Below are 16,517 nucleotides of genomic sequence, written 5' to 3'. Positions count from 1 at the left end.
CCATTATCCCTACATGCTTTAGATATTAATATCACTAGAGCATTCAAAGTGTCCAAAAAGTGTTTCATCTCCTCCAGCAAACACAGTATTAGCTGCTTAGAAATAAATGTGAAATCCCCTGGGCCCTGCCATAATAAAACAAAAGCTACCTGAGAGCTTGAAAAAGGGAAGAGAAGCCAGATTTTAAAACAAATTAATAATGAAGATTTCAGCTTATATAAGCCCTTGTTTTCTCCCTAGATCTAAAACTCGTCAATTGATTTAGAAATAACAAAATGCATTGATCTTTGATCTACAAAGCAAACCTTAATGCAGCTCTCTGATTATGCTGGCCGCAAATCTTACTTGCTGTAATTAATATTCCAGAACCAAAATCAATATAATTATGACCTCAACATTTTTTAGTCCATTTGCCTTGCACGCTCTTACTGTGTTACAATAACTGAGCCCTGTTAGAACATGGAAAAGAAAATGAAAAATTAAGTATCTGATTTTTAGTACCCTGTACTAAATTACACACATTGTGTGTTTGTGTGTGTGTGTTTGTGTAGTCATACATACACCTCCCCACTTCAAACGGTGAAAAGGTACAAGTTCACTCTAACCCTTAGAAGCACAATGGGCAAGATAATGTTGGACATGGGCAGACAATAGATACATCTAGGGAGATATACCCTTAAGTATGATCATCATCAGTTCGGCAGTAATTAATTATGCTAGTTGCTGCAGGCATATCACTACCCTGGTTGCTTTGCTATAGTTTTGCTGTTAAAGACTTGTAATATACTGTGACTTGAAACAGTGTTTCAAAAGCCAGTTAGAGGTTCATTAGTGACAACAATGTGGCTATTCATCATTTCATTTACAAAACCCAAGTGGCTCCATCCTGCTGAGTGCTGAGAGTTGAGGGAGCTCAACACCTTGCAGGATCAATTCCGTAAAAAAAGAGAACTAAGTAGTTAAGGGCATCCTATTTTCTGCATAGTCCAGATAATAAACATACTATTGCTTTACTTCTTAGATGAGGAGCTCTTCAGAATGGGACGGGGCCTTCATTTGCATTTGTACAGCAGATTGTAGGACACTACTGGAATCCAACAGAACAGACTGATACATATGTGCACACATATTTACTTTAGTAAATGGTAACATCACTCCAGAAATAGATGGAGATTTGTTAGAATTATTGCATTGATCTTCGAGGGGATGTAATGGTAGGTAGCATAAAACCATGTTTTTGTACAGAGGTTTTCAAACTGTGACCCAGGGAGTATTAGCTCATGGTCTGTCACAAGCTACCTGGTGACTTGGTGCTAGCTCACCACTTCGATTCCATCTGCTCAGCTACATTGGAAGAAGCTCAAAATACATTACAAATTCTTTCACAATGTTACTTTTCTATATAAGTAATTGCTTTAGTTGCCACGGGGATTTTATGCCATCGTGGAAGGAACTGTAATGGTTTACACAGGCCTGTTCTACACTGAAAAGATATATTGACAAAAACCCACACTCTTGACTGCTGTGGCTATGCCAACATAACCCCCAGTGTAGTCACAGCTATGTAACAAAAGAGTGCTTCCATTGACATCGCTACTGTTGTTTGGGGGCGGTGGTGTTCCTTTGCCGACAGAAAAGCCTCTTCTACTGACAGGTGAATCTTAAAAGACAAAGGGTTTAATCCAGTGGCGGGCAACTTGCGGCCTGCATGTGGCTCATCAGGGTAATCCACTGGCGGGCCACAAGACAGTTTGTTTACATTGACTGGCTGCAGGCATGGCCGCCCACAGATCCTGTAGCAGCTGTTCACTGTTCCTGGCCAATGGGAGCTGTGGGAAGCAGCGACCAGCACATCATTGTGGCCCGCACCGCTTGAAAATATCACGCCTGAAGTTGAGTTGAATATATGGCACGGTAACAAATAAAACCACACCCTGAGCTTTTTAGGGTAGAGTCTATGTCATGTGTGGTGTTTTTATCTGTTCTGTGAAGCACTGAGTACATTTTGAGGCACTATAAATCAACAAACACTAAGGAAGGTGTTCGTCAGGCAGCAGACTAAGTTTCCAGAGATCTGGGTTCAATTCCCTGCTTTGACAAAGAATTCCATTGTGACTTTGGACAAGGCATTTATTCTCGCTGTTCCCTATTTTCAAAATGGGACTAATAATACCCCCATTCACCCGCCCTTTTGTCTGTCTTGTCTATTTAGATTGTAGGAGACAGGGATTGTTTTTTAAACCAGTGTTTGTGCAGTGCCTGGCACAGTGGGGCCTGATCTCAATTGAAACATCTAGGTTCTACTGTAATAATAATTCCTTAAGTACTGACAGGTTCAGATGGCTATCAAAAATAAAGCTACTCTAAACTGAATTTCTTGGATTTAAAAAATTGTGCTGGACATCTTGTGATAACAGCTTTATCTAGGAGATTAATCATTTCTGCTTGTGGTCCTGGTTTGAATCTAGATGTGCCAGCTTTATAATCTCTGTAGGATCCAATGTGGTGGTTATAACCTCTGAAGGAGTGTATGTGGTGTTTTAAAAAGTTAGAACAATGTTCAAAAAGTGAAATGCCTCTGAGTTTTCAAACTGTCAAATTTCACAATTTATCCAAAATCTTCCCATTTTTCCTCTTTCCTAGTAAAGGAGTTAACGCTGGCAGATTGGCAGGTTTGTTCAGTATGGAAAGATTTAGGGAGGAAAAGAGGATTCAAAAACTAGGATTATCACACAAAAGTAGTCAAGCCCTTAACTGTGGAGAGACTCCTTCTCTCCATAATACAGTTAGGAAAAAGTAAAAATCATGTTTGGGGGTGAATGGGTGGCAGACAGATGCTAAGTGAACCAAAAGCAAGATGTTAACAGGTACACTGAGTGTAAAGTAGCAGCAGAATTCCCAGGTATGAAATGCACTTTTAGCATTAAAAAAAAGGGGAAAATATAACCCATTTATAGCAAAATACTCAACACACTTCACAGCAGGAAACCCTGAATTGGCAGATCACCAAAAATACATGTAATATTCGTTCTGTGCACTGTCTTAACATAATTTTGTGCCACTGTCAACTTTAACTTATCTAAATAACTACTGAGAGAATGCATTAAAGTATGATGGCATTACCATGTAGCTTCATGCATGCTTGACTGAAACAATATGGTAGTTAAGTTATTGTTTTGTAATGCTATTTGTTGAATTTTAGGGCAAAAGTTCAATCTCCCATGCTGCTCAGTGGAATTCATAAACTCGCTAAGCTCTGTCTGAGAACTTGGTTACATTAAGAAGGATGACCCCCATTATTATTGGTGGAAATCATGGTGTTTGTTTTGTTTCTGAGTCCTATGCAAATTAGGATTGGTAAGGATGTGATACTGAAAACAAATGTGAAGCCCATTTGAGCAACCTATGGAGTCAATATTTCCAAGACTGAGCTGAATCACATGACATTCAACTTCCACTATATGCTATTTCTCCAGAGAGGCTGCAGGAAGGGTATTAAAGACCTCACTCCCCCGGCACTGAGCCAGCCTATCAGAAAGCAGTTATCAAACTGAGCGCAAAGGCATGGATATTTCTGATTTAAAGGGATTTCAGATCTGAAGGTCTCCAGAGAGGGACACACAGGTGACAGGAAAGTTCAAAGAAAAACAACAAAACAGTTCCTTTGTAATACTGGTAAACATTGGTCCTGATTCTCAGTTCCTCTGTTCCTGCACTTGGGGCAGGAACAGGAATGGAAGAACAAGGTGACTAAGCCACCTTCATATACCCCATATTCTAAGGCCATATGCAGGGACTGATTACACCAACACTCTGCGTCCGGTGGTTCCCTACGGGCCTGGGAAGCAGAGAATAGAGATAGTGTCGTGCACTCCAGCTAGGATGACAAGAGACCTATGTGAGTCTTGACAGTTTTGGTTGAAAGAGGATCCATAGAACCTTTCCTCCATATAAGTTCACAACCCCCACTGCACTTGCTTTGAGTTTTAAATGAGCCTGAAATCTCAGAGCAGAACCAAGCTGAGATTATTCCATTTCATGACTTCAATATCCCTGAGAAACATGGTCACCCCAAACTCATGTCAACAAAGCCCTACATGCATCCTGCAATATATATAAGAGAGTGCTCACAACTATACAAGGGAACTGCCCAAATCAATAAATGTTTACCTCAAACAGGCTTTCAATCTAAAGGCACAAACAGGTATACAGTAGCACAATATAAAATGGAGCATGCTTAGAATTCAGTATAATCACTGGGTACCCAGTTCTGTTCCTATTGACTCCAGCAGGAGCTTCCTAAAAAGCCACTTTTTGGTGTGGATAAATCTATTGGATGCTTTGAAATCAAGGAATATACAACTAAAGCTACATTCACAAGGAAACAAACTTTATTCACAAATAAATGGCAAAGATTATTTAGCTGCTGGAATGGTAGACAGCGGGTGGGCTTGTAGTTTACTATATCTGGTTTACTTTCTGCTTTTACTTTACATACTTTCGGAGCATGTGTGTCATTGGAGAGAGCAAAAGGGTTCACTTTGCCCATCCAGTCCCTATTAGAGTGTATGCCACATGAGGGGCAGTCACCGCACTTCCAGGCAGTGATTTGGGATGTAAGATTAGGGTGAATGGTCCCATTGTTTGGGACGCTGGAAATTCACTGTCCTGTCTCATAGCTAGCCTCTGATCTTGCCTGCTGGGCAAAAATGTTTAGCTGTGCCAAAATGCACCCCCTTTGCCTCACAGATAAAAAGGGCCTCAAAATGGGGAACACTGTGTGGAGGGGCATGTTGACTCTGGTCTGTGGTGGACTATGGCATCCAGGCCTGTGATCAAGCCATTTTATCTCTGCGGAAGATGGTGAGTGAGAATACGTAGGAGGAAATCGGGCTCTCAGGATCACTTCTTCTATTACCCGTCAGAAGCTCCTGCAGCCATCAGAGAGTCCATGCCAAACAGCCAGCCAGCTATGATTCAGGCCATAATTTTCAAAAGGATCCACTAAATTTGCGTGCCTTAATATTTAGACGTCCAACCTGACACACACAGAGCCTGTTTTTCAGAGCCTCTGAGCAACTGATCCAAAAGAAATCAATGAGCTTCTGAAAAATCAAGCATTAAGAGTCTCAAGATGGGTGCATAAAATCTTAGGCACTTTTGCAAATCTGGATTTTCGTGCTTTCTTAGGCTGTATCTTCTTGTATGATTGACTGATTATAAGACTTTGATGGTGTCATGTTCTGGGGTGCAATCCAGACCAATGAGGGTTGTGTCACTGCCCGCCATGTAACCCCAAGTATCTCAAAAAGCTCTGCTGATGTGGTTCTCTTGTCTGGATGCTCCAGCCAGCATACAAGCCTGCACTGATGCCTGTGGATTAAGCAGCTCTGACTCAACAATTCTGAATCCAGCAGCTTGCTTGTGCTTACACCTCTACACCCCGATTACACCTGGTAAGACGACCCAACACACACTCAATCCTTAAATTGTCCCAAAACTGTGTTCGCTGAAGTGTCCAGCCCTCTCTTGGGACATTCAGAGAAATAAGATTTGTTTGCCCCTTTGAAGAGAAAAAATCCAACAGCATGCACCATTAACTGGAGTTAATGTTCATTGTAAATCAAACAGCACTGGCCTAGTTTAAATTAAAAATAAAACGGGTTTACTAACAAAAGGAGATAGTATTTTAAGTGAGTTCAAGTATAGAGTGCAAAATGGTTACAAGCAAATAAAAGTGAAAAACGCTTTCTAGAGGCTAAGATAAAACAAATAAGCTACAGCCTTTGTTCAAGGTAGTTTTCTTACAAGTCTCCCTTCCAGCAAGATGGCTGACCACTCTTCTGGTTAGGATCTCCCACAAAGTCCAAAGTGCTCAGATCCTTTGTCTTCTTTGGTGAAAGGTAACTTGGGGCTCTTCGCCCCTTTCTCTTATAGTCCAGTCAATCTTTGAAATGGATTCTTCTGAAGATTACCACTCACCCCCAAAGTAAAGTTCATTCAAGCTGTGAGGAAGGCAGCCTGGAGCCTGGCTGGTTTCTTCCCCCACTGGTGCTTACTAATATGCAAATTTATCAGTTTCATGCAATTTCCTCTCCCTGTTACACAGAAGGTCCTGTTACCGTCTATATAATTTGCATTTTCATTGTCTCTTAATTGAGATGCCTTGCAAGTGGCTGAACCTTTGTCTAGGATGGAGTAACTTTAGCCCTGCCTGGCAGACACATAGTTTTCAATAGGTTTGTAATTTTGAATTTGTCCTCTGTACATACACCACACAATAATATTAACAATCAGAATGTTAATTGATATCTTGATACCTTTAGATACAGATTATGACATTAGGGGTATATTTGACTGGTCAGGCTAGCTGAAACTTACTACCAGATACCAATGAGTCCCTTGCCCTCTTGCACTGGGATGGTGTTAGGGTTACACCTCAGTCACATATGATTCTCTAAAACAGGGAGAGACATCAGGGCATTCCGAAACTTGGCCTCTTGCTGGCCACCTTATTGTAACATCAACATAAGAGATGGAACAGCCTTTATTTGTTTATTGTGGCCTTCAGAGAGTGACTAATGTGCTAGAGAAATATACCACATGTAGGGAAGGTCTGGCTGATGCTGGTTTTTTTTTCACTGAAGAGCACATAGATGGAGTCAGATGTCAATTACAAGATGATGTCTATATTCAGTGTCAATGAATATTTTTCTTCATGCATGTTGAGGAAGAAATGGTAGTATAAGTAGGCCCTTGGGTAGCCATAAAAATCACTCACTAGCCTTAATAGAAATGGGCACTGGATAACACTTTTTCTGCATACAATTAGATTGAACATGCCTGTTAATCAGGCTGTATAGTAGGAGATTCCTCAACACAAAGGACAGAGTTCTGTCCTGAAAGCCAAGTTCTGGTCTTACTCCCTGCAGTCCTGAAGTTGATCCGTTTAGGGACTTTGGCACGTGCCTTTTAAAATTTCTATTTAGCAAAAAAGGGTATTTCCCAATAAACATATTTCACAGCATTTCTTAATCCCACCCATTTTCACAATTCCCCATTAAAATGTGAACATCCGACTCTGCCCACCCTTGCCTCCTGGTCCTGGCCATGTCTGTGAGCCATAGTCCTGCTATCTAGACACTCATTTCCATTGATTCTGTGCAGATTCTGAACATCCCAGCTTAGTCTGGGGGAATGAAGCTGTACCATAGGCACTGCTGGTACAAACAGGTCATGCGTGTTGAGTGCAGTGTTTCTAAAATTCTCCTCTTTTGCAATCTAAGAGTTTAAGGCCCGATCCTGAAAATGCTTTCCCAAATAAGAGTATCTGCAGCATCAGGAATCCCCCTGAAACTAAGGGCCATCACACAGCCCACCACCTTCCACTCCAAGAGCCAAGTGCAGTCCTTGAACCCCACCTTCTCTACATTTAACAAAATAAAACCCTACCAAAACTAATCATCAGCAATTCTGCCCCTGAAGAGGGTAGAAGAAAGAAAAAATAAACCACATATGACAAATGTTAATTGCATCACTTAATGCAATGGGAAGACACACAGATACTACAGTGATGGAGGCAGTAAAAGAATATATGCAGAACCTATGGAGGCAGTCAGCTTAAAATTTTAAAGATCTTCCTTTGAAAGGTCAGTGTATGAGCAGAAACATTCACTAAAGGTAGATATATTGTTCACACAGGACTCTCCAAATGTATTTAATAATCTAGAAAACCAAAACCCAAAACCAAAACACTCAGCCCTTGACTCTGTTGCTCGCTCACCAGATGAAAGCACATGGTAATGTTGCAGATTTTTCATGCTGCTCTACACCCTGGATATATTTCCTGAAATCTTTTTTTAAAAATGTATGTACATCTTAAGGTCTAAGATCTAACATGAATAATAACTGAAAATATACATAATTAAACATTTTGCACATCTGTGTGTGATATTGATGGTTTAAATATTTGATGACTAATATGTTCACTTAGGTTTTTTTTAAACCAAGCTACTAAGTTTTTTCTCTCTCACCTCCAGTGCACTGCATTGAGAATATCAATACAGCTTTCATCTAACCTGAGAAATAGATTTCAAATTTACTTACCAGAATGTGGTTGAAAAAAATCCTGCTCTGCTGTAGTAAGGAGTATTCTACCAATTAATAATCAGGAAAAGGGGCTTCCCTGTCATGGCAAATGCATTACACATCCCCCTCTATACCCACACTGTTGAGATATTAATAGTTTTATATATATATGGTTTTGTAATTTCATAGGTATAGATATATCCCCTTTTAGGCCCCAAACCAAATCAAGCCAACAGAAAGGAATATAGAAGCTCGAGCACCAAGGACAAGCTAATTAAAACTATCCTCCCTGTATCTCTATGTGAAAAGTTACACATCCACAGACAAAGAGTCTGTTCGAGGAGGTGATAAAAGTTGTTGTAAAAACAACTGTGCTCTGAAATTGGTCTTGCAGAAATCCCTTACCCTCTTCATTTATTATCCTGCGTGTTTTCTGCTATTGTATTAAAAGGTTAAATAGACTGATAAAAGTCTGGCACATCTGGAAAATAGAATTGTAAAATAAGAATGTCAAGGAAGAGGAGGTAGTAAAACAAAAGTGTAAGATGTGACTTAAAGATAAAGGATGAATGGTCAGGGAAGTGCCAGCCTAAAAGTTATAACTGTGATCTCCCATGGCCGAAGAATGCGTAGCACGGAAATAACCGGATGACCCCGCAGGGCAAGCTGGAATCCACCCAAGTGCCCCCCCGGATGGAGGGCTGAAGACTCTGAAGAACAAGATAACACTCAGCCGTCAGGGATGTGCCACCTGCTGATTAATAATCACTTCAAACAAACATCAGCATGATGAAGCAATTCCCATAGACTTGTATAAGGACAAAATCCTATAAGAACAGAACAAAACTGCATAGGATATGAGTCTGTCAGACACCCAGCTACAGAGTCTTGGCTCTTTAGGTCATGCTGTGGAAATCCCTAGTTCAATTCCCAGTGTGTCAGCCACGATAGTGTCCATCCCAATGGCACCATGGTTATAACTGTTTATTAGAACCCATGAAGACTATGTCAGAGCTAAGGCTTAACCCACTGGTTCAAGATGTGTTGCGTCCCCCTCTCATGGCTCCTCCACAAAAGATGAGAGATTACTATTGATATTAGATAACTGAGCTTTTATGCTTTTACTGCTGAAGGTAACTCTAACATGGCATCGTAGGGGTCCATGCTTACTAGTGCTCAATGTTTTCATAGGATTTTTCATCAGTTTGCAAATAAAGGGATTTGGTTTGGGTTTTGTTTTCCTAAGTGCCTCCTCTGGGATCTGAGGCTCAAACTGGGGTCTTTTCTTATTACATAATCACCAGATTACACTTGCACAACACCTCTTCAGGAGTGGTGGTAGAAGGATGTGGAAGTCTGCAGAGATGGTAAGTTCCACCTTGCAAGTGAGTTTAATAAGGCTGGCAGTGGAAATTGGATGAACTCTAACACCCCAATCCTGCAAACATTTACACCTGAGAGCTGTATTCATGACTAGATAAATCTGGGATTTTCAAAGGGGACGTAATAGAGTTGGGCACCCAACTTCTACTGACTTTCAATAGATCTAGGCACTAACACCCTTAGCCAAAATTCATTCTTAAAATGTGATCCAGATAACTCTTATGTACATAGTCCAGTAAGAAGGCTTTAATCAAAACCAAAAGGAAACAATGCCATACAGCCATTCCGGGCAATAATTAACAAGGTATGTGTATTCTGAAAGGATTAACTACCCTGGGATAGATGCCAATGCCAATATCATACAGGCTGGGTACAATGCTGAGTGTGCTGTCAATTGGTGACCATAAATGTGTGCTGTAATAAGGGATGTACAAGCAGCCTATACAACAGGGAGAACTATAGAAGGGCACATTCACCGGGAAAAAAATCAATTTTAATTAGGAAGACAATTATATTTTTTCCCCAAAGGTTGCCAAGGTCTCAAGATTTATCTCTAAGGTGATGGAGAGCTAATCCTTTGCCATTCTGTTCCTAGTGGATAGGGAGGTACTGTGGTAATTTTTAAGATCCTAGAGAAGACCAAAAGGTCCCTCAAGGTCTTACAAGCCTAGATAATACAAATCAGTGGTACATCATTAGCCTGTCTCCTACAACAGCAGTTTATGATTCTACCCTTTGATTCCTCCTACCAAAGCTTTGTTCAGTTCACTCGAACTATTTAGCTGTGGTTTCTTTACAGTGTTGCTGACTTTGTTTGTTCCCTGTTTACAACTTGGCTTTGTGCAAATAAATAACCTTAGCTGGGCTATGTCCTCCACCTTAATATCAAGGCAAAATATATATAAAAAAATTAACTGTGAATCAGCTCCCTTGTCAACTAGGTTTATTTTTTTTTAAATGTGATCTGTTTTCCTGTTGTCTAGAAAACAGACTGGTTGCATTGCCCAGCTCTCTCGAGTCGGCATCCACCTGGCTATTTCTAAGCCTTCCTATTTAAATGAGTCAAGAGACAGAGTTTTAGTGTGAATGGATATTTTATCTTATTTGGGCTTTTCAGATTATATGATAACAGGCCTCATCAATCATCATCCTCTCTTTCTCTCCTTAAATCCAAGTACCAGCTCAGTTATCCGACTCCCTTTTCCTCTGTGTTCTGCTCACATAGAGAACTATTTATTCTTGCAGTTAAAATTCCACAAATTACGGAGGAAAGGTTCACAATCCCTGTTTCACCCGAGAACTCCCAGCCCCTTCCCATGTTCTCACATTGTGGAAACAGCCAGCTGATTGTTAAGGCTCAGAAAAATGCCTGACCAGAAAGATGCCAAAAAGCCGGTCTCTGAGACTACAGCACATCCCAGAGTGGAATTATTTTTATTCAAGAGTCAATTAATAGAATCATTCTTATTTTCTTCTGGTCTAAACCATGGGTTTTATTAGCCTTCTCGATATTAAAACTCACTTTGTGACAATTAATATAGCAAAGCATGTCGAAGCAGAAAACCCATTAAATACTATTCTTGCTTTGTCTGAGACTTTGCACTTGCATATTATTTTATTCAATATCTCAGGGCCGAATCCTGAAGACCTTCCTCAATTTCCATCTCCTTTGTTTTCATGCAGGCAAAAAAATTTCAGCGAAGTCACTTGGAGTTTTTTTGCCTGCAATGTGACTTGGACCAGTGACTTGGGCAGGGGGTACCAGAGAGTAAGAAACCTCTTTACTGCCCTAAGGGGGCTATCTTGACCTTGGCTCCAGGTTCACAGGAATCAGTTGCAGGTGGGAGGGGGAGTAGATAGCCTTGGCTTCACACCCACCTGTCAATTCACCAGCCAGCACAGCTGAGTCAGTGGAAGGCAGGCATAATCTGTTACTGGTAGGGGCTATCATAAATTACAACCCCACTTGGAGTAATGGGGGAGCTATGTCTCAGAAGGGTGTCTCTGAGTAACAACGCCTTCCAGTGCGACTCCTGTGAGGGTGCAGTTTGTGCAGAACACCTTTTGCTCTAGGCTGTGAGTAAAGGCACAATGTAGCTCCAAGTAAGAACTTCAGGAACTAGCCCAGAGTGATTAAGGTCACTTTAAATATGTTGAAACCTTGGAATGTTGCCACACAAAGGGAAATCTTCTGCGGGATGTGCATGTGTCTGAGAGGAGAAGTGCTGGGATTATTTAGGTAACCCATCTGCGAAATTTAATAGAATAAATACACTGTATTGCCTATAAACCACACACGTTGCCGTTATATATTCTAATGTTGCCAGATGTCAGTCCTCGCCTTTGCTCCACCAACTTTCCCTGCCTTTCCTGCCCACCAGTCAACTTCACCCATGGACACCCCAGTGCTTTCTCACCCTGCCCCTCGTGCATTGGAAAACCTATCTGATAAAATTGGAAAAGCCATTACCTTATCCTCTTTCAAATCCCACCTCTTAAGACTCACCTCTACCATGATGCTTCTCGATCCTGCAACCTGCAGCCAGACTGATGATTACATGTAAGCAGGCAACAAGCTGTGATTAAACCTTCATCCTCTTCTTTCCTTTTTTGACTCCTTTCCTTTATGCCCAAAGAAAAAAAACAGTAAAAATAATGAACAGAGCTGTGCCAATTCTTCATCAAGTCCATTGCTTGTATGTCATGCCCCCGCCCCTTCCACTTCATCTGTGTGTTTAGGTTGTAAGTCCTCCAGCTCTAGGCTTATCTCTTTTCTGTGTTTGTACTGTCGATAGCACAGTGAGGCCTCCAATCCTAACTATGGCCTTTAAAATATTATTATATGTGGCGAGGCCCACTCCAGTGCTTAGTTCTATGTGCCACTAGGAAGCAGACAATGTGGTGTTAGTTTGAAAAGTTTACACCCACGATTTTGGGTGGCCACTATGGGACTTAGAACAAGGAAGTAGGAGCCTATGTAAACATGTGATAAAGAGTCTGTTATTCACCCCAACCACAGTGTCCTGGGTCCTTCAGGGATGCGGACTTCCAGCTGCACCTGCTCACTCTGTGGGCAGCCTATGAGCACAACTGAGATGCAGCAGGGCCACCTGATTGACCACTCCTCCTGACTGGCTGAGCTTCTTAAGTAACAACTGATCTCAACGCACATGCCTGCAACTGCAATTTCTCCTATGCCTGCCCTGCTTCTAACCTTGCTCCAGCCTTCTTCCCAGCTTTGCTCCAGTCCTGCTCAGTTTGCTCCAGTCCTGCTTTGTTCCTGACTTGAGCTGTGACACCTGGTTCCTGACACGGACTCTGATCTTCAGCACTGTTCCTGGCCACTGATGCCAGTTAGGCATGACCACCTCATAGACTCATAGACTTAAGGTCAGAAGGGACCATTATGATTGTCTAGTCTGACCTCCTGCACAATGCAGGCCACAGAATCTCACCCACTCACTCCTGTAAGAAACCCCTATCCTATGTCTGAGTTATTGAAGTCCTCAAATCGTGGTTTAAAGACCTCAAGGTGCAGAGAATCCTCCAGCAAGTGACCCATGGCCCACACTGCAGAGGAAGGCAAAAACCCTCCAGGGCCTCTGCCAATCTTCCCTTATACAACCACTAGGCTTAACTATCTCTGCTCTGACCCCTAGGCCTGACCACCCACATCCCAGGTCATGACAGGGTCTCTAATCTCTACAGACAATACGGATTCCTACATTGTTGTTTCAAAGACACATTTTCCACTGGACCTGTCACAGGTTACAGTGCACACCATTGTTGGTATTTCTTCATCAGTGAAGTGGGAGTATGTTGGAATGTCCAAAGTACAAGTGAAAAAGATTTGTCAAAACTACAGACAACATACCCTCTTCTCTCAGCCCCATGGATCCTGACTGCATATTCTAAACTCATCCTGCTCCAGTAGCTCCCATTGACATCAATAGAAACAAGTGCAAAATATAATGACAAACCTTTTCAATTTAATTCTCCATACTGGAAAAATGCCTGACAAGTGCAGAAAGAACACAGGAGTCCCTATCTTCAAGCACAAAAAGAGATGTGCAGGACTGGAGTAGTTACTGACCCTTCAAGTTAATGAGTTACACAGTGAAATGGCTGGAAAGAATTATTGAGAAAAGACATATGACAGAGTTCCTAGAGAATTGTTATGGTGGTCCCTGTAGTCATGCAAACTACCAGAGACATATGTTCAGACAACCATGGACACGTATGAGTACCACATAAGTCGGAAGTAGCTGCAGCTCAAAAAGAGTTGTCACCCAGCGCCTCACAGGTTTGTGTACTGTGCTTGCACCAAGCCAGCTGATATTCTTTAAAGGCTTAATTCAGCAAGTCCTTACTATGATGAATAAGTATTAGGGCAAAGGTAGGATAATGGGTTTTCAGGGTCAGGTTTTAAACAAGCATAATTCCTGCATTAGCGTGAGCACAAAACAAGCTAATAAACAGATATTTGATGGTTTATGCTCATGGGACTACTAATAGCTGCTGAATTGCAGCATGGCCCATAGGATGGGGCACTGCACTGGCCTGAGACTCAGAAGACCTGCGTTCTATTCCTTGCTTGGCCACTGGCCTGCTGTGTGACTGTAGGCAAGTCACACCCCCTCTGTACCTCAGTTTCCTCAGCTGTACAATGAGGATAATGCTAGCTCCTTTGTAAAGTGCTTTAAAATATATGGATGAAGAGTGCTACACATCAGAGGGACGGGCAAGGTAGCAGCGGGTCACAAAATCCATAAAAACTTTTGGTGGGGCACTTGAGAAGAAGCTGCCCCTTTTGTCCCTGGGCAGCTTGCCCAGAGGCTGCTGCAAAAACATGCTCCAGAGGAGCAAGTCCTGCAGTGACCCACTGGGTCACATATGCCATTTAGCCCAGGCTCCCGATGCCACCCCTGGTCAATAATCTACATTTGCTGTCTGCCAGGGCCATCCCAGAGCAAGTCCACTGCCATCAGGGAGCAGCTGCCTCCTGCCCTTACTCCAGTAGGTGTCAGGGAGCAGCCTTCTCTCCTCAAAGCAGTGGGAAGAGCTGCCTCACGCCCCCTTTCACTGTAATCCACTTCATCCTGGCAGATCCGCTCAACTCTTCCCTCACTCCAGACACTGGCAGAGCTGTCTCCTCTGGTGGGTGGGCCAAATAAAATGATCTAGAAGGCCAGATGTGGCTCCTGGACACCAGTTACCCAGTCCTGACTTATGTAGAGGGGGAAGCCTCACTGGGGTTTTAATGGTTAATTTGAATTGTAAATAAATATGCTCCTTAAAAAGACGAGCTTATTTGTCCCTGTACAAAATATTGGAGAAGGCCTTTTTAATAGTGCTCTATCATTGTAAATGTTGGCAAGGTTTTTGATTAAAAGTGATTGCACCCAGAGAGATTTTGATTATGCGATTTGAACAAACAAAAAATCAATTTAATTTTGGGAAGGAATCAGAGAGAGAGAGAGTAAATTTAATGGGAACATATTGTTCCATGCATGATCTCATACCAGTCTGCAGACCTTGAGCAAAGTAAGCCACCTGAGAACAGCAGGAGAAAGACGGAGGGAGGTAGAGAACAATAGGGAGCAGGAGGAGACCATGGAGAAAGAGACAGACAGAGAGGAGGGAGCAGCTGGAGGAGAAAGATCTTGCTGAATTTTCATCAGAGGAGACAACAAAGTTGGACACAGTGATATAAGGAAAAGGAGACACACTGAATAGACTGAGTATAAAACAGAAACAGTGGTACATTAAATTTGAGGCTACAACAAGGAAAATCAGGAGCCAAAGGTCTGATCCAATTCCCACTCATGTCTATGGGACTTGGAGTAGGCCCCAAGCCACAAATATCTAGGGTCCAGATTCTGTCACCCTTACTCATAGTCTTCTAATGGAATATTCCAGGAGTAAGGTGCTCCTCAGTTTAAATGGGGAAGAATCTGGCCCTGGATAACCAGTCAGCTAGCTAGCTAATGTTGAGTGTCCCATTAGGAGGCTTAATCACATTACCTGATCCTCTGAAAACTGGAGGACCATACATCAGGTTCTTCCACACTTCTTCCCACCTAGTAGTAGCTTACTCCAAGGATGGGGAGACACTAGTGAGAAAAGGAAGTCAGAGCCTGAAGGCTAATCTCCAGGGAAAGACAGCCATAAGAGGTGATCCTGTGAAGAGCAGGCTGTGGCAGGGGAAGATCACTGTGTGGATGGCAGAAGAGGTAGAGAAAAGCATGAACCTTTGGATTGCAGTGATGAACTTTATTGGTGGGGCCGTTTGGAACCAGTCTCAAGCAGAGGGTCGTAGGACTTGTAAGAATGGCTGTGGAAGGTCGGTAAGGGGCTCTGAAGAGGGAGAACAGAGCAAAGGGAACTCTGGCCCTGAGGGACTGCTCAACATGTGGCAACTCTGCTACAAAAATCGATGAGGTTACTTGTAGAGGTAGGTACCACCTCAATAAGAGAAGGCAGTAGAAACACACTCGGAACATGAAGTTGATCATTATTATTATTATAAATTGTCAAAATGTTCAAATTTCAAAATTTTCCATCAAAAAAGGGCATTTTAAAAAATGTTAATAAAAATTAATGTTTCAATCAGTTCTAATTATTATTTTAAAAAAAAACTTTCATCAGAAACATCTGTGTGCACACAGCTAAATTGCATTAGACAATCTTGTTGCTGTTTTCCCTTCACCTCACTTTGCTACTGTCTGTTACATTTACTAGACCTGCTTCTAGAATTTTTTGAATACAGACCATCTCTCTCTATTTCTTTTATAACGCATCATACACACTTTTGGGCGCTGTGAAAACCACCACCACCACCAAAAAATACTAATAATGAGAACGCTCAGCAGTACGTGATCAGCAGGGATCTTAGTTTTCTATGATAAAAAATTAAAAAATCTCCAATAAAGAAATTCATAAAAGTCTGAATTTTTCCATGATTAAAATGAAATGCTGAACTTTAGTTTCCCTATTCACAATAAATATATGTATGAGTTTAACACAATGTTTTACCAATATACAGT

Source organism: Mauremys mutica, chromosome 11 (assembly GCF_020497125.1).
Source record: "Mauremys mutica isolate MM-2020 ecotype Southern chromosome 11, ASM2049712v1, whole genome shotgun sequence".
Classification (NCBI taxonomy): domain Eukaryota; kingdom Metazoa; phylum Chordata; order Testudines; family Geoemydidae; genus Mauremys; species Mauremys mutica.
Note: the sequence above shows the minus strand (reverse complement) of the source record.